General features: G+C 37.8%; 1 protein-coding gene and 1 long non-coding RNA gene across 2 annotated transcripts in view; one reads left to right on the plus strand and one right to left on the minus strand.

The window, feature by feature from the left end:
• Positions 1-7,158, plus strand: part of LOC124990266 (uncharacterized) — a 37,334-nt gene extending 30,176 nt beyond the window's left edge. The window contains exons 2-5 of the long non-coding RNA XR_007109725.1: positions 1,383-1,445; positions 1,773-1,884; positions 5,432-5,593; positions 5,718-7,158. This is a non-coding gene — a long non-coding RNA (uncharacterized LOC124990266). The remainder of the gene's footprint in view (positions 1-1,382; positions 1,446-1,772; positions 1,885-5,431; positions 5,594-5,717) is intronic.
• Glcci1 (glucocorticoid induced 1) overlaps positions 1-19,840 on the minus strand; it is a 148,066-nt gene that overhangs the window by 113,119 nt on the left and 15,107 nt on the right. The window lies entirely within an intron of this gene.

The raw sequence follows: 19,840 nt of genomic DNA on the forward strand, positions 1-19,840 counted from the left end.
AGGGTAGTTCCCTTTGCTCTTTGTTCATTTGCCTCATGTGTCCCAGATGTTGGGCAGAACAAGTAAGCAACCCACAGACTCCAATAGGCAAAGATAAAAAGGCTTCAACAAAAGACGGTTCAGTCTAGTCAAAGAAGAGGAAAGGGTCACCCTAGCAAAATGGAGAACCTTTAGACAACAACCACTCTACTCCAGCAAAATAATAGAAAAAAAAATGTGGCCTCCACTGCCGTGCATGCCAGCAAAGTCCTAGTGCGGAGACTAGACTTCAGCCCTCCACTGGGCTGTACTGAGGTGCTCCAACACAGCTGCCAAGGTGGTGTGAGACAATGTTAAGTAGGGAGATGGGCTTTTCATCCCCATCAGACAGTAGTGACAATACCTCCCAGTGCCAGAGACCATGGATGGAGCCTGGACTTCCACCTTATCCTGGCAGTAACAAGGCTCCTCTTCCCTTCCTGTTGGGGTGCCATGGGTGGAGGCCTAGTGGAGCTTCAGGGCTTTCACCATGACCCGACTGTGTGGAGCCATGTGTGGAGCAGTAATGAGCTACTCCTCTCCCTCCCTGCCTGGATGGTCTCAGTGATGGCCTGCTGGGGAGCCAGAACTCTTGTTCCTGTCCAGCAGTAACAAGGAAGAGCAACTCTACCTGCCTAGGTCACTGCTGGAACCCCAGTAAGCCCTGGGACACTCCTGGCATTACCATGGGGACTAGTTGCATGATCTTTTCAAATCACTCATCCTTTCCATGCCACAATCTCCTTCTCAATTAAATGAGAAAGAATATAATAGCATCTACCTGAAGATTGTTGTAAGGGTTAAATGAATTGCTACCTGTAAACCTCCTAGGCCAGTGCCTGACACTTCCTGTGTCAGCCATCGCCACTGGTGCTGCTGTCACAATTCACTCCTTCTTGATTTACATGCCTCTTAAATATAGCTTCAGGCATGTCACTTGACTTTTGATTTGTAGTATTTTCATTATTCTTATTTCTACATATTCTATAATTGCAATCATATTTCCCTCTTTATTCCCAAGAGATATGTGGAAGAGTATTTTTAAATTTCTAAGTGGGTGGGAATTTTTTGTTTGAGTGTTTGTTCCTAATTTGTAGTTTTATTATTCTGTGGTCAGAGAATATGTCTGTGTACTTTGTGCTTTAAGAGATTTATTGCTGTTTTCTTTATAGTCTAGTACATGATCTATTTTTTAAAAATTTCTTCAATTAAAATAATTTCTCCCTTTTTCCTCATTGTGAAGGCTTTTATGCTAGGGATATATCCTATAAACATACTTTCCAACACACCAAACTAGACAGTTAAATGAAATAAAAGCTTCAATCATGATGAGTTAAAATGCTTTATTTCTGTTCAATTTGCAGTGAGCACAGATTGCAAATTTCCCCAGAGGGAGAGGAATGGGAGCAGGCACACTCAGCCTTCAGGTATGATTTGTTAGTTGTTCTTCTACTGCCTTTTTTCTTTCTCCAGTTTTCTTCTTGCAAAGAATGCCTTTAATTCTAATTGTAGCAGACTGTAATTTCTAAAAGTGGCCACAGCAGTAATTCTGGTCCCACATGCTTTTCCAGGACCTTGTTGCTTCTCATTAGGAGGTAAAGTCTACCATCCTTCCCCTGAACTGGGGTGGGTTTTTAAGGCTGCTTCAACAAAAATGAATAGGGTGGAAGTCATGTTGAATAACTTCCAAGATGGGTCATAAATGGTAATATGGTCTCTGTTTGGCTCTTTCTTATGATGCTACCCCTTGGAAGCCATTCGCCATGTGGAGAAGAAGCTCAGTCTACCTGGAGAGGCTACTGTAGGTATTCTGGCCCACAGCCTCAGTTGATCTCCCAGCGATAGCCACCATCAATCAGCAGACAGGTGAGTGAGTGAGCTTTCAGGTGAACCCAGGGCCCTTCAGGTGATCCCAGCTCTGAGCCTGGGAGCAAAGACCAGTGTCAACCCATGCCCAAAGTGCCCTTCTGAATCTGTGATGCACAGACTCAGTGAGCTTAACCAATAGTTGTATTATATCATTGAGTTACAGGATAAACTATTACTTAAACACAGTAACCAGATCACTGAGGATGGAGTGATCTCAACTTATCAGAAAATTCCACATAGAGGGAGGGTGTTATAAGAAAAACATTAGACTAGGACCTAACAGATTTGTATTATAGTCTAGATTAGCTCATAATTGGCGTTGGGCCCTTGAACAAATTATATAGCCTTTCTGGGTCTTAATATCTAAATCTGTCAAAGAAGGCATTTAGATCTTTCAGGCCGTTCAACTTCTACCATTAATGTCTCAATGTAGAATATTTAATACTATAAAGGTTTTCATATTGCAAACATTCTGCCTCTTAAGATATTACATATATATTTTGATTAATGATATTCTTGATTTGATAGTAACTCTCAGACAGCCATCTTATTTCCTAATTTCTAAAACTATTGGAAATAATTTTCCAGATTATTAATAATAGGGAATAGGATCATTTTTCTGAACTCAATTTTTGCAAAAAATAGCTTAGAAATCCTGCTAGGCATTTGCTGCAAAAGAGAGGGCTCCCCAGTCTTAGTTCACAGTAATATATTAACCACTGCTTTGATTTCTGACTTTTATGTTCTGTGATCTCTGCCTATTTTGGGTATTCTTTGTTAGTTACAAGGTGACATGCTGCCAGAATATGCTTACTGAGATTTTACTGTCTCTGTCTAGATCCAGCAGTTTGAGAATTTTAAGTATGCTTTACAAAGCTGAATCCGTGATGGGAGATGTAAGGCCAGTTTCTCATAGTTATAGTTCTCTGAAAGTTGCATTGTTAGGAGGAATAATCTATTATTCCACAAACTACATTCCAGAAGAGGCTAAAGTCAGTACTTAATGCGTGGTTTCCAAAACACAATACTCCAAGGTCCCTAGAGTAGGATGACTTGGGACAGCTGCCCCAAGTCAATATTCAGGGGACACAGCCACGCTGGCAGCTTGTCAGTGACTCAAGTAGCACCAGCTGGAACCTGTAAGATGTTTGTACCACCCTTGATGAAAAACCCCCTGAACCTGCCTCCCCTTCCGGGACTCACCAGAATCACAGACTCTCCATCCCTTTGTACAATAATGTTCCCACACACAGAACAAAGTTAGTAGGTGATGCTCTGATATGCTCCCTGAAAAGCAATTGTTATTTCCTAAATCTGCTTGTGGCAGTTGCATTTTGTTATTATAATGATGTGATTTCGTGACATATTATAGAAATAAGTTAAATGGAAAAAAAGGGTTGCTTCTATAAAAATGAATTGAAACCTCACAAAGTATGAGTAACATAGCTACAAGAAATTTGAGAAAAAATCTAGGATTTTGGACTCAGATCACTGCTTATCTGTAAGTTCTCACTCTCCTTTAAAGAAACCCTTACCACCTTAAATGTTAGTTAACTCAGAGATGTGCTTTATTCAAGAGTAATGCCTCTTGTTCAAAGAAAAGGCCTCAGACTTTTGTCAAAAGGTTGGTGAACTGATGATATATACTTCTTTTTTTTTAGTTTAATTGTGGAAAATACCATATTTTGATTTGTTGCTTTAACTTACTTTTTAACAGACCAAATCCTGGTCCTGTTTTTGAGGGATAAGTTGGCTTGCGCTATACATAAATTCAGCTCATCTCTATTTTCTGTTTCATTACAACAAATAAAGAGTGGTTGGAACTGTGCTTTCCTGCTGCCAAGCTACAAATTGCCTCTTTGTGATTTTGTTTTCATGTCAAGCATACCCTTGACATGAGCCTTAGCCTATTCTCCCCAACCTATCTGCCTCCCTCCCAAATTAATTCTAGAGGAATGAAATTTAGTTCAGCCTTCACAAACCTCAATGGGATGGTTGCATTTAAGCTCATTTACACAGGGAATCCTCTGCTATCAACTCAAGTCTAAAAAAGATTCCCTATCCCCCACTGCCTTATTTTCTTGTAAACAATACTGTAAATATTAACTCATACTGCATAAATTAGTGGATTTCACTGACAATTCCACAATGCATATGCCATGTTTTATGTTTTAAATGTTTTTATTAGTGCTTTACAGTTGTACATAATAATGGGTTTCATTGTGACATATTCATAAATGTATATAACATAATTTACCCTCTCTTTCTCACCCCTCTCTCCTTCCCAGAAGATCCCCTACCTCTTACTCCAGGTGATTCCCTAATCCAGCACCTTTCCTTCCTTGCTTCAACTAGTATGTATTAGACACCTCTCATGTGTCAGACTCAGCTCCAGGTACTGGCTATGTCAGCATGAATAATATATGCTTATTTGTATTGTTAAAACCAGGCACATAGTCTCAGCAAAGAGCAATTGCTCTCTTTTTTGTTGATAAATTAGTAAACTGACCCAAGAGAATTTCTATAGCACTTCTGCCTGGTGAAATAGATTGCATCTGTTTAGTTTATGCATTTCTATATGTATATATTTATTCAGCTTCCCAGGGTTAATAAAATGGGTTAGGGCATGTAATCTTTTAGCTTAATCCAGGGGTTGGCAAACTTTTTCTATAAATGGTTTTGTTTTGGAGGTCATAGGTCTCTCACCATTACTGAACTACTCCATCATAGCACAAAAGCAATCCTGGACAATACATAAATGAATAGGAATGGCTGTGTTCCAATATAATTTTATTTGTAAAAAGAGCCAGGTGTACCAGTTTGTAGACCCTGGAATCTGTACAAATAACTTACTGGCTCCCCTACTTGCACATCACTACAAAAAGTTGTTTTGTACTTACCATGTGTCTTTGCCCACTTCTCATTTACCTTCAATGCTAGCCTCTTTGCTCATCACCTAATAAAATTGCCCTTATCAAGGTCACAACACTCTCCATGTTGCTAAGTCCCCTCGAGACTTCAGACCTCTCTTAATCTCCCTACATCTTTCTACATAGCCAGCCACTCCCTCCTCCTGGGAACACTTCCCACTGGAAGCTTCTGCAACCTCACATGATTGCTTTTCTCTGAACAGCAGTAGCTACTCCCTCTCAGCCATTAAAGCAGCTTCTCTTCGAAAACTAAATGTTGGACTTAGGCAGGGTTCTGCCCTAGGTTCTGTCACTTTCTCTCTATAGTCTCTCCCTAGGGGACCTCATGTATTTTGTAGTTCAAAATGACATCTTTATGCTGGAAACTCCAAAACTGATTTTTTCAACCCAGTTTTTTCCCCAAGTTACTTACTCTATAACCAAATGCCACTTTATAGTTCAAGACTCTCAGCAGTTCGAGACATAAGTGCTGAATAGATATTATTGAGTATATAAATGAATTTACCTGGTTGCTCATGCAGAAACCAGAACCCAATCACTAACTCTTCCACTTTTCTCCCTTTTGCTTTACCAAAATGTAGTGGGGTGACGGTGACTGCTCTTTGCTTTCCCAGGCAGGTACAGCTTCATCTGATGCTAAAATATTGAAATGCTTCCACATTGGTTGTAAAGAACTGCTAGCCTAAGCCCCTGCCTTGCTGGCTCCACCTCTGTGATACTCCCGCTCTGCCCAGTCTGGCCTAGAAAAGACCAAACAGTCCTGCTCAAGTGCTGAGGTTAGTGTCCACTCTGATTGGTCAGTGCTCATGTACAAAGGGTTATTAAGTACTTTCATATTCTCCCTGCCTAATACCACTGTTACCAGGATATTCTAGCACTTTGCAATTATCCCTTACCTAGATTACTGGAAAAGCCATCCAGCTGGTCTCCCTACTTGCTGTCTTGTTCATCTCCATACTCTGCAGAGCAGCCAGGGCGACATCTGACTGCATCTCTCACCTGCTTGAAACCTTTAACCATGGATAAGCCTCTAGATAAATCCCCAACTCCCTGATTTCACCAGACCTTCATGACCTGATCCTTCTTCAAATCTCCCTTCCTCAGAGATGCCATCCTCATCCATTTAAGGTAGAGTCTTCCTGTTATTTTTCTTTATTTTTGTGGTGCTGGGGATTGAACCCCGGGCCTTCCAACTGAGCTATATCCCCAGCTATATCCCCTTCCTGTTATTTTTCTAGAACCTTGTTTGTTTTCTTCCTTGCATTTGTAACAACTGGACATTATTATGTTGATTATTTTGTATTTGTTTCTCCAACTAAACTCCCTGATGGTCCTACTTGCCTACCTTGGATATTGATATCTCCCTACCCCCTTAATATTTAAGTGGACGAATCTGGAGCCCAGAATGCTTTCTAGCTTTATCTCTTGCTATTTTTTTCTTGGAATCTCTGATATAGTTGTATGCAGTAAGCATTTATTTTATAAATATTCAATAATAAAAAATGTTCCATGTAACCTTGGCCTGGAATACTTTTGACTGTAACTTAATGTCTTTTTATCTGGCCAGCTCCTGCTTATCGTCCAGGTATTCACACTGGTACTACCCCAGGAAGCCTTACTTACTAGTTCCTTCATGGCAGAACTCCTTATGCTGCCATTTAAATGTGTGTTTCCTTTCCTACTTTTCTTACTAAGCCCTTTGAAGGCAAGGACTGTGTTTGTCATTTTTTTTAACAACTGCATCTGAAGCACCTTGCTTTGTCACTCAGTAACAAACATTTAGCAGAATAACTCAGTTTTGACGCAGCTATCCCAAACTTCTGAGAGGGAACCAGGGAATTCATTTCCATTTGGGTGGTAAGACTTTTAAATTTGTAAGTGGTTATAAGAAAAGGGAGGGGTTTTTTGGTTTTGAGATTTTTTTTCCCCTAAGAATAAAATTTTCCTTAGCTTTCTATGTTTCTGTAATATGCAGTGATTCCACCTGCACCTCATTATTTAGCTTTAAGGGCAGAATCTGATTCATAAATTGCTAAATTTACCAATAGCCTAAGTGGGATGTGCAAAGTGTGCACTACTAAAAAAAAATCTATATTTAAACTGGGTTTTGTGATATCCTAAGAGGACATAACAGGATAGGAGTATCTCTTCCTTGTGATTTTTTTTGGTATATATTCATCATAAATTCATGTAATTTAGTTAAAAACAGAACCTCCTCCCTCTACTTGTTAATGGCAGTTTTATGGTTTCATTCTACTGGGCACATAAATATCTTATAATATAAACAAGCCAGTGGTATAATGAATCATTTCAGTCTTTTTGTGTGTATGTTTTTACTACAAATCTTGGGGAAAAAAGCTATTCATGCTCTGCATTTTTAAACTATGCTAATGTGATTAGTCATTATGGTCCTACTTATTCTTTATGATGGATGCAAGATGTTTTAAGTCCCTGATAATAATTGTGTGGGGTCTGATTAGTTCTTGAGACCCAATCAGGAAGCTGTTGATGAAGTTCAAATAATACATTAAAAAGTTACATATGACTGAAAAATTGATTGTTGTTCATGTAAGATTATGTAAACTAATAAAATATATGTAAATTGTATTAATGTACATTTTTATTCCTCCACAAAAATGTCCTTTAGAATGTATTTTTCCAGGATCTGACCAGGCCAGTGTCTTTGCAATAAAAGTGTGAAAATAACAGAAGAAATTGCTGTTAATGTTAAATATGAGAATTCACACACATCAACATCAGTAAGTAGGTGTTTTCAAACCCACTCTCAAGACAGTTCACTCATTGTTACATTTTGATGTTATTGTGATCAAACAAAATAAAAAACAGAAGAGACATTTTAGACATTATGCTGCCAAACCAGACTGTGTCTGATATTATCTTGTACAAATCCCAAGCTTACAGGGAGAAGGTGAGAACAGAAAGAAGATGCATGTGTGTGAAGAGAGCAAAAGGACAGTTTTAGAATTTTAAACTCAGTAGACTGAAGTCTTGGTTGGCAATCTAGGAAACAACATTACTTTTTTTATTTATAGAAATGGAAGTCCTTTTCAGAGTAATCTTATGAATAATCACAATTCATATCAGAAGGAACATAAAATAATATTATTTTTGGCAAACATTTTTGTTCAAATTTATCGCAATCATACAAAATCAGTGAGTTAGAAAAGACTATTTTGATAAAACACCAAAAGTTAAAATTAGGACCTTTGATGACAGTTATCAACTTTTTTTTCCCCCCTGTACTGGGAATTGAACCCAAGGCCTTGAACATGCTAAGCAAACACTCTGACACTGAGTTACACCTACAGGCTGACAATCGTCATCTTATATAAGCCTCCGCAGCCAATTTATTTCTGTGATTTCTTATTGGTTGCACAGTATCAAGATTTTCTTGATTAGAAAGATATGAGTAAAAAATATGAGTTTTTAAACAAACTCCCATATAATCTCAGGATCCTACTCTGTTGACAAGTAATGAGAGGAAACTGTGTGTGTTCTCAGGGCTGTGAACAGAGTTAACCTGGTAGGACAAGTTATCATGTTATTGGTCTCTGTGGTACTAACATTTGATATACTATGCTTATTTTTAGTAACAGTAAGCAATTAAGTAAAATTCCAACTAAATGTTTCCTGGCCCCTGAATCTCTTAGAGGATACAATAGGGTGTGGTAGTATGAGGACACTGTTCCTGCTGGTTCTCTCTGACCTGGAGTCTCCTTCATTCTATAAAGAGGATTTTAACAACAGATTGGTCAACCTCCCCTGCCCGCAGTGTGGCAAATGATGTATTCCTTTTGCATAGTTCTTTATCTCAGTGCTATCACTATCTTCAAGTGCTGACGTTTCCTTCAACTTTTCCTTCACCCTTAACATCTAATCGCTTATGGTCTATTCATACCATCTCCAAAATATCAAATTTGTCCTCTGATGTCTTATCTGTCACCAGTGCAGTGGCCTCCTAACTGCTATCTGCAGACTTGAGCCTCCCCCTACCCCTGAGATGCACATTTGATTGGGTCATCCCCTTTCTTTAAAGCTGGCCTTAACTGGTTAAGGCTGAACCTTCAGCAAATATGAAAGACCCTGTCCAATCTCATTTCCTGCTGGCTCTCCCAACCCATGCATCCCGAACTTACATACGGCATGCACCTATTCTTTGCACCTTTGCACATTGTCTTGTGTCTAGACAACTCTTACTCATCCTTCAAGATCCAATTCAAATGCTACTAAGTCCCTTTTCAAAGCATTTCTTAATTTCTCCAAAGTGAGTTGCAGCTCTTCAGGTTCCTTTGTGCTACTTGTCTTTATAGTATCTGCTCCAGTGTTTTACTGTGGTCATATGATTGTGTGTCTGTCTTTCCAAAATACTGCAAACTCTTAAGAGATCAAAAATTGTTTCTTACCCTTCTTTTTAACCTCAAGCATCATGCTTGTATGTTCCTGAGACATAGCACGCCCTCAGTGTGAGTTTTTGAACTTTTTAGTACCTCATTTCATATGGAGTTTGTTCCTGATTCCTACAGTTATATACAAACAGAAGTCACAGTGGCAGCCTGTGGACTCCCTGTTGCAATTAGGACACATCTAATTGTCAGTCTTTCTCCTTACTTCAGTTTCTACAGGTCCTTGGGCACCTATATCCTGAATCTTCCTCTGAGTTCATTAATATATGTTTCAGATTTGAATTTACATCGCTTTTTTATGGTGTTTTCTTTCCCACATTTACTATCTTGTCCCCTCCTAGATTATATGATACTTTGCTGGTGTTTGGAACATCAAACAGAACTAATTTCTCTTTCTGCTTTCAGGTCATATTTTTGAAAATGTGCTAATACTCCTCTAAGAAAGAGACTCCCTTTCATTTTTTTCCTCCTAATACTAATTTCATAGTCCTTCTCAAGAGAGCTCACAGTCAAGTGATCTGCAAATCTTAGTTCCTCTGTCCCATAGGCCTTGAACTCTAAAAGTGCAAAAGTGAAGCTGGAATCTTAATTTGTGTGTGTGTGTGTGTGTGTGTGTGTGTGTGTTAATGTGGACATGCTACCTCATTTGTTTTCCTCATTTTTAGAATTCAATAAAAATCTATTGCTATAGCATTATTTCTTTACAAATTAAGTTGTTTATTATTCCTGATCATTCGGCTAGTTTGTAGATTTTACTATCATCTTTTATTTGCTTCATGATGTTACTTGAAGAAAATGTAATAACACTTATTGGGATGGTCATTCTTCCTCCTCCACTCAACCATTCCCACCCCTTTTCACAGCATAACATTTCCTATTTCCAATCCTCCCGGGGTTTCGAAAAAAATAGCTTGGCAATGGTTCACTAAGAATTGTAATTTAATCCTTTGGAATAACAGGCTTTTCATCTGTGCTCCCTGCAATGATCCGACGATCTGCCACACAATCAGTTCCTTAGAAAAGAACAATGCAACTCCAAAGAAAAGAGAGTGCTGGCAACGTGGTAAAGACTGTGAAGGCTTTTTTAAAATAAAATTTGTAAATATAAACTGACCTTGAAAATAAATGGCATCATAATATGAATTATTGCTCCTTTTTAAATAAAGAATCAGGACATTTTTGGCAAGCAAATGCAAATGAACCTGAGTGTCTGTGCTTTTGATCCAGACTGTGTAAACACCAGCTCATAACTAGGTAGTTTTGTGTTTATATTGGTGGAGTCTCTAAAGTTATGCTTACAGACCCAGGAACAATGCAACATTCAAGAAAGAGCAAACACAACCTTAATTCTTACCTCCCATGGCCCTTGACCTTAGGAGTGTTTTTCTGAGTTCTTGATGTCCCTGTATTTTATAAAGCAGGTTACTGAAAACAAATCTCTCTCTACACACACACACACACACACACACACACACACACGAGCCCGAGCCCTGTATGTCTGTAATGGTACACATATACTTATTTAAATGGGATTGGTCTGTTATGAAATGTCCTCCATTTGAGACAATTATAAGCCATCAACAATCTGCATAGTAATTTATCACCTCACTTTCAGTCATTATCACTGTTAGTCAACCATGTGTTCCACAGCCTTAACATCACAGAGAGTTCACTGGGATTAGTTAGGTGTTTTAAGATTCATTATCATCACCATTATTGCTATAAATCACACCATTTATTTAGCACCAACAATTTGCTGAAGAAAGCAGGTTGGCACCATTTAAAGTAGATAAGAAAAAGACCCAAGCATAAAAGGAATGTGGGAGTGAGTTCCAGGGAAGGACCGTGAGGGAATGTGCCTTAGTAGGCTTGGGAAAGGCTATGGGGTTATAATTTCATACCTGGAATGCAGTCTCCTGGAAGGACAAATCCATTTTACAAAATTCCTTGTGTTTCTCCCAAAGGTCTGATCAACAGAAAGAGGGGGGCTAATCAGAAGGCATATTTAAGATGAAAGAATCTGGAAAAACTGCCCAGGTCTATGGCCCAAAATAGGCTTTTCTTTTGTTTTCTCTGAAAAGCCCATGAAGACTAGAACCCTCTGAAGTCTGTCTGAGCCCAAAGTTGGTGTATGAGTTCATTTGTCTCAGAGACCCCCACTTTACCAGCACAGGCTCTTGATGTAACATCCAGAGGAGTGATCCATCCAGTTAACTGGGGCAGATACAGAAAGGCTGGCAATCTGAGCTCAGCCTACAGAACACTATATAAAAGAAGGCATTGCTTTCTGATCTAAGCATTATTGCAAGCAACTTAAGGCTCTATGGTGATTCATTTGTGGGAATGAGATAAAGGAAAATACTCCTTTTTCTTTCTTTTCTATAAAAGGTAAACTAAAAGTTGAATAATCATAAATGTATTATAAGACTTAATTTGGGAGCTAATTTTTTTAAAGGCAGAAAAAAGTTTTCTTTGTCTTTCAAGGACTTGGCCAAAGCTTTCAACAAAGCTTAAGAATGAAGGGAGTTATCTGGAGAAAATATGTGTGTTATTTCTTTATATTTTTATTTAATGATTTTGAAAATTTGAAGTAAAGTAATAATTCATATCAATAAAATTTTATTTATTGAGAAACATGTTAAAATCTTATATTTGACAGTGAAAGCTGAACAATGAAAACTGTGTGAAAATCACATATTTTTATTTATACAAGATGTAATATGATTTTTGACACTTTAACAGCTATAGGGTAAGTAATCTGTTATTGGGATCTAATTTGCACATAAGATAAATATTTGATCTTTCATATATCCTTAGGATTTCTGGTTATAACCATACAGAATTAAGACTAAAGATACTTAGTATTTTAATAAGCCCAGATTTTCTGTAAAGTCTAAGGGTTCATAGTATCTTTCTTTGCCCCCATTAACATCTGTGAACATAAAACACACTTTTCAGTTTGGTATTTTTGGTGTGAAACAAGTACATTTTATAGAAAACGGCTGCAGGAGGAAAATAATGCATGAGAAGATAAGAGTCCAAAAATTTCTAAGTATCAGGGAAGATTTTTAAAGTAAATATAAAAAAATAAATTTGCTGGTATTTTTCAGAAAGCAAAGTGAGTAAGCCAATACATTTCATTATATATTTATGGCTTTGGAAGTTTTTGCCCCATATTCTAGCCTATACAGGCTAGAAAAATAATTGCCAACCCTTCCCACAAATGATGCCATTTGTGAGGTTGCTACTGGCAGAAAGAAGACTTTTAGAAGACTGAAAAAAGTGAAGTACAAACATTGTAGGTTTTTAAAATTGTTTTAATGAAAAACTATTTTTTCAGACTTTGGACCCAGGAGGCAATTTACATGGCTGATCATGAGAATGCTGTTACAATGACTGCACACCCGCATTTGGTGAAACAGAAAGAAAAACTCCTTGTTCAGTAACGTACCATATGCAAATTGGGGGATCAAAGGAGCATGGCAGCTGGCACATAAAGAATATTTTACAATACTTAGGGAGCACCAGTGTGGAGGTATTCAGAACCACCATGAGGCTGGCAAAAGTGCACTGTGCAACTTGGTATCCTTAGCTTGAAAATGAAAGAAACTGGCTTTTGGAGAAACAGATAAATGTTATGGACCAAGTCCAAAATTCATTGGCATTGACAACTGGGCACTGAGCAAAGTGGGAAGAACCATTAACAAATTCATTAATTATGGCACTCTTTGTATTCTAACAATCAACTGAAAACATATGTTTAATCTGTGTTCTTCATAAGTTATTGCAATCTTGATTACTAAAAAAGAAGATAATCTGTTTGAATTTCATGAAGGCATGTCAGTGGCATACTTCGTATACTTTCAGGGCACATTTATATTAAATGACAGTCACTTTTGAAGACTTGGCCTTTACTTGAACAATGCAGTGATTATTCATTACAAGCAGTCTGCTAATGGAACTTAGAAACAGTGTTATCTATGAAAAGAGCTCTGGACCATTCCCAGCTTCAACGTGCTCATCTGTTAAATGGGCAGATAGTAGTTTCCCTACCCACCTCACACTCATTGTGAACATGAAACAAGGTCTTCATAGGTGAAATAACTTTGTAATATGTAAGAGAAAATATAAATCCAAGGGATTATTTTTAATGAATAAACTCATTGACAGTTATTCTTAATTCATAGGTATTTGTGAAGTCCCAAATTACCTAAGTTGAATGCAATGATAATTATTTAGCTCATATCCTTATTTTGATTAATAATCACATGTATCTCTTATTTAGGCATGAAAGATAAATTTCCTTTACAGGTTTCTCTTCTGCCTATATTAAAGTTTGCTTTTTCTGTGTTTGCAAAACTCACTGAACTTAGCCAAGATTTCAACAGGGAAAGCCTCAGTGTTGCTCAAAATGGGTTATTTTGGCACCTGTGTCCTAAATCTAATCACCAAACACAAGACAAGACAAAACACAACAAACAAAATCAATGTCCTGTTCCATGTAATCTCAGAACACTGAGCTGCCCTAATTTTTGATCCACTGACCAAAAACCCACCACTTTATGCAAGAATTACACAGCCCATCACTTCTATGTAAGCTTTATAATAACACAATCATAATATAAAAGGATGCATGATGAAACATATCAAGATGTAATTGTGCTTATGGAATACAATTTGATTGTTGCAGATTTTATTTTTCTTTCTAGAGAAGTTCATAATTACACATCTACTTACAAAATTCCTAGAAGCTGTCAGCCATGCAACTAAGCTTTCAGGATTAGAAGTGGATAAGTCCTGGTACAGAATTCTGCTTCAAGTTTTACACACTTCTTTTTAAAGGGGAGAAGATTAGTAACTCTATGTTTTAAAAAGAATTGGTGGCCTTTTATTAACATAAACCTGATTAATAATAATGACCAGGCATGATGCTTTCTCCCTCTCCAGACTTTAAGTTCTGGGATCCCCTGACCTATTTTCATTTTCTTTTTTATTGTAGATGGACACTATATGTTTATTTTATTTATTTATCTTTTTATGTGGTGCTGAGGATCGAACCCAGGGCCTGACATGGGCTAGGCAAGTGCTCTACCACTGAGTAACAAACTCAACCCCCTAACCTATTTTCCTGGAGGGGCCACTTTGGGGTCAGTTTTTTCACTTATAAAATAAGCACCCTTGAGTAGAGGCTCTGCATGCCCCTTTTAGCTCAGAAACATTCATGGCTTATGAACTGCACCTCCAAAGTTGATCCAACTTATTTAATATATAAGCCTGATAAACCCAGAAAACTTGAGACACACTCCTAACATCCATTTGGGCAAGTCTTCCTATCTCCTTTAACAACTTGAGTTTTCATTTCTATTTCTAAAACAATAATCTAACAACATTAAAAAGCACAGCTAAAATCATGTTTTTGTAAAAGAACATTCTAGTCAATCATTTTGCAACCAAATGGGAATAAATACAGATTATTTTACTATGAAAGATCACATTTTGAATGACATTTACTGACATGATCACTAGAATTCTTACAGGTATCAGAGCAGCAATGCTAATTATTAGCTAGCCATATTAGCTGGCTAATATCTAATCTAAGCTCTGTTATTAACTGACACCAAGTAGCCTAGAATAAGCTTCAGTTTCCTTATCTGTAAAGTGGGAATTGGGCCACTGACCTAGCTCTTGAAAAGCACTTGTAATCATCCTGAGTCTCAGAGGGCAAATGATCACCTGGGGCCATCTGAGACCCTTTGGGGGGTGCATTTACTCTTTGGGGTCATTAGGGGAACCATTTAGTACTGTAGCAATGATTTACTAATGCTGCCCCAGTGGCCCCAAAGAGTTAATGCACTTTCCATATACCTCCTGCCTCCTCTGTGTAAATCAACTCATCTACCAGATGGTGCTTCTGACAAATCAATTCACTTGACATAGGTGGACATTTTACTCCCAGAGACTACTTGCCTCTTCTTGGCTCATAAAAGAATCAGGGGTCAAATCCCAATAGGCATCTATATAGCACTCTTCATCACAGGGTAGTTTGGGATTATTTATGAACTATGGAGTTGTTAACTGCTGTAAGAGTGATCCCATTGCCATCACTGTAGTCTCTGATCTTTAGAAGAACAGTGCTGAATGGTGGGGTTGGAGTTACTTCATGAAGTCTTGATTTTAACGTTTCATCATTAACAACAGCTATAGGGTGAATATCAATCTACTACCTGTCCTCCTCTCTTTCATCGAGACACAGAGAAGGACTTTAAAGAAGGTGAATCCTACTTGTGATATAAATCCCTTTTATCTTTTTGGGGGGTAGTTGAAATTAACCCCAGGATCTTCTACATGCTAGGCAAGCACTCTACCACTGATCTACACCCCCAGTCCTGGATCCCTTCTTACTTGCTTATCTCCTCAAGCAGCATTTTAAACAAATATTCTTCCTCTCCCCTGCATCATCAGCCTGTCTTTGGTGTTTACTTCTTGCCATTTTCTTCCATGTGAAAAGTCCTAATTTTAAATACGTTAAACATTTCCTTGACTTTGCGGCACTCTTGGCCTCTCTCCTTCTCTTTCTGTTCTTTCCTAGTTATGTCTGTGAAAAAGAGGTCCATACTTACTGTCTGCTTCATCATTCATCTACTTCATAACTCACTGTAGCTTTCTTTGAATGTGGCTACTATTGATAAAAGCCTAGGTCCTCAGGGTTTTCAAGAACCTACAGAACAGTTGGGATCTAAAGAAAAATGAATGGGCTTAATTACACACATACACACACAACCTAGAAAAACTTAGTAACAGTTTCTAAGGGAAAATTTTTAATACCTTAAATCTTTTATGAATTTAATGTGGAATTTGTGCAACGTTTGCTATAATATGGGATAGGATCTTCAGCAACAAGCAAGTTCAAGAGGAGAACTTTTAGATGGCTCTGATCAGAGCTCTCCTAATTGCCACATCCGGTGGATCATTTCCAATCCTTATTAAAAAACAAAGACATGTTTGACAATATTGGCCATGTCCTCCTTTCTCTTCCTTCCTCCTTTCTGTCCTCTCTTGTTTCTATGACATCACTATCTCCTATTTTTAACAAGTCATTTTGACAACTCTTGCTTACTCAGTATTCTCTGATTCCTCTTCTACCCACAAAGTTCCATCCTGGTTGTTTTCTGACATTCTACATTTCTTTGTAATCTCATCCATGCCCAGGTTCCATGTTCATTTATATTCTGAGCTCCATACCATCTCTTCTGATGCCTCAACTTCAGCTGTTCTCATCTTTGCTGCTGAAACACTGTTGTTCACTCATTTTCTTCTTCTTCTTTTTTTTTTAGAAAAGAAACTTTAAAGAATTTTTAATCAAAAGCAGTGGATCTTAATAAGACCTCTACAGACTGATCCACAAATTCATTGCTGATGTCCCACTTTTGTTGCTACAATCAAATACCTGAGAGTAGGTAATTTATAATGAAACTAGTCATTTTCTTATATGAGGAAATGACACACTTCATTCAGTGGCTCAGTCCAGAAATCTGGGAGACAACTTGTACCTTTCTTTCCCTCACACTTATTGTCAATCAATCCTGTTTATTCAATTCTGTAATCTCTTGAATTCATTCGTGTCTCTTCATCCTATAAAAACAAGACTCTTGATTTTGTCATTCCCAAACCTAATACCTTAGGTGGTTCCCACTGACTTGAGGGCAGAGCTCCAAATTTTACAGTGATGCACAGGACCCTCTATGACCTGACCTCTTCCTCCTCTCCAACCTCAATTTCACCCACTCTTCCACTAGACAACCTTTCTTGGAATCTGCAAGTCTTGTTGGCTGCCCACCAGTCCTCTCTGGTCCTCCTCATCTTCTGTAGTTCTTCATTACATTTTCAATTACTTTTCTCCAATGACAATACCTAGCAGTTTTTGAATATTTCCGGTGTATTGTTCAGTGAGAATGTAAGGTCCATAAGGGCAGGAGCCAAATCTTGTATCTTCAGAGCCTGTCACAGGACTGACACATGGAATTGTTGAAATAATTATTGCAAACAACTATCCAGGGTGGTATAAAAGGTACTTTTTAATGTTTTCTTTCCTTCTTTTTTTTTCCCCCTTTGATACAAGGAAGTGAACCCAGAGGCACTTAACTACTGAGCCATAGCCTCATTCCATTTTATTTTTTGAGACAGGACCTCCCTAAATTGCTGAGACTGGCTTTGAACTTGTGATCCTCCTGCCTCAGTCTCCTGAGCTGCTGGGATTACAGGTGTGTGCCACTGTGCCTGGCAGGTACTCCATAATCTTAACTTAACCCTCCTCCCTAGTGTCTTCTCCCAGTATGTCAGATATATAAGGAGTTTTCTGAATAGGTCAGAGTGGCTCATACCTCTGCCTTTTGTATATTCATTCATTCATTCATTCACTCACTTACTCACCCATTCATTCACCACTCATCATTCATAAATTTATTGAATACTTACTAAATGCCAGGCAGAGAGAAAAGTTTTTATTAGATGTATGCCAGTGGAAGACAGAAGAGGGGCAGCTAAATAAGAATAAGGGTACCTTTACATGATGACCTACTGCATCGTGCTGTGAGATCCTCTTGCCTCTTTGTATCTGTCTCAGCACAGTGATTCCTGGCACACAGGAGATACCCATTAAAGAGCCAATGAATAAACACATAACATAAAGATTGCTTTCATGAAATACTCCTTTTCGATTCATTGTATGACTCTGTGCACAGGAAACCACAGAATTTGGGTTCCTGTTTGCAGAATAGACATATTTTCCTTAACATGTAAATAAGATATTAGGGGACACCTAGCATTATTGTATCATTTTATTTTAGACATGGATATATGAATTATGTAAAAATACGTTAACTTATACATGTACACATATGCTCATATACTTTTGCCAGTTTGGTGAATACAACTTGAGAAAATAAGAATTCACACCACCAGGCACATTCTCTTGCAGGCTTAGGATACTCTTGAGAAAGCTACATGGCACAATGTTAGTATCTTTTCTGAAAAACAAGATCATCCTAATGATTTTCTCATTAATGAAAAAGGATTTTTTTTCATTATTAGAAACAAATGTTCAGCCACTAATAATGTATTTTGTACATTTTGGAGTAACATTAAAGCACATTTCCATCTCACTGCTTTTGGGGTAGGACTGTCATTTTGAAGTGCTCCTTGAAAAGTGCAATGAGATGTAAGCCTACATCAATGTCCCCTTCTCTACTAATACAGGAAGGGCAGCTCTGACTCTCTTGGGGGACCAAAGTTCATTCAGGCAGTGGTGAGGATAATGCCTGGCCTTCTGCATCCTGTTTCTGTTTGAATGCTTGAAACAGAGCTACATCTTACTTTCTCGGGATAGGTTTCTCACCTGTCAAGTGAGTAGGTTGAACTAGAGAAGGGGTCAGCATTTTTTTTTTTTTTTTTTTTTTTGATAAAGGGCAAGATAGTAAATGTTTTTGGCTTTGGACCATATGGTCTGTGTTACAACCATTTCACTATCATAGTGTAAAAGCAGCCACACAATAGACAAAAAAATGGGCATGGCTGTTTCATAAGTAATATGGGCATGCTATTTTTCAATAAAAATTTATCTATAAAAACAAGGAATAAGGAATGTACCAGATTTGGTCAGTATTTCCTGGGTACAGACTCTCAGACTAGAAAAATTCTAGGGTCCCTGTTAGCTTTTCTCCACCAAGGTATTCAGTTTCATTTGATTGTGTGAGAGCTCACAATTGGGGGACAGTTGGAAAAGAAAAGAGGCGCACACTTTAAAGAATTATTGGCTGGATGAGATTACTATATTTGACTTATCTTTTCACTTGGAATCTTTTAACTTTGTAGCATAATGCTCCTATTATATTTAGCAATTAGAGTGCCATCACGAAGTAAAATGTAAAACCATTATTCCTTGAAAAGAGAAAAGGCTTGCGGTATGAAATAATACAGGCAAGGAGTGTGGGTGATAATTTACTCATATAATCATTTCTATTTCAGTCGTATGGCAAGTATTTCTGGAGATGGCTCACACAGCAAGGGGATCTTTAAGATGTGCATGCCATAATTAACCTTTTTATATACTCTGATAGAATATCAATAGTTTTCTCTCCTTTAGCAGTTTTAGCTTTACTTATGGTTCATGAAAATGATCTGAATATAAGAAAAAGATTCTTTATACTTTGGGTTTAGAACAAATATGCATATTCATTCTGTTATTTTTATTGTATGGCTAAGTTCTAGACAGTGAATATCAGTATGTCTTTTATTCTCCCTTGTACAAGAGATGAGTCAGCCAGCCAGTGCTTCTGTAATGTATTGGTCAGTGACTCATTAAGTGTGGTCTCTGGACCAGCAGCATCAGAACCAAAGTCAGCATCATCATCTGAAAACTTGCTAGAAGTTCATATCCTCCAAGCTCACTCCAGACCCACTGAATGAGAAATGCAGGGGAAAGGGTTGGGTCCAGCAGTCTGTTTGGAAAAGCCATTCAATTGACTAAGATGACCAATCAAACTGGAGAACCACTTGTATGGATTATTCCTTTCTAGAAACAAAAAGGGAAGACCTGTCCTC

Source organism: Sciurus carolinensis, chromosome 8 (genome assembly GCF_902686445.1).
Source record: "Sciurus carolinensis chromosome 8, mSciCar1.2, whole genome shotgun sequence".
In the NCBI taxonomy this organism is placed as follows: domain Eukaryota; kingdom Metazoa; phylum Chordata; class Mammalia; order Rodentia; family Sciuridae; genus Sciurus; species Sciurus carolinensis.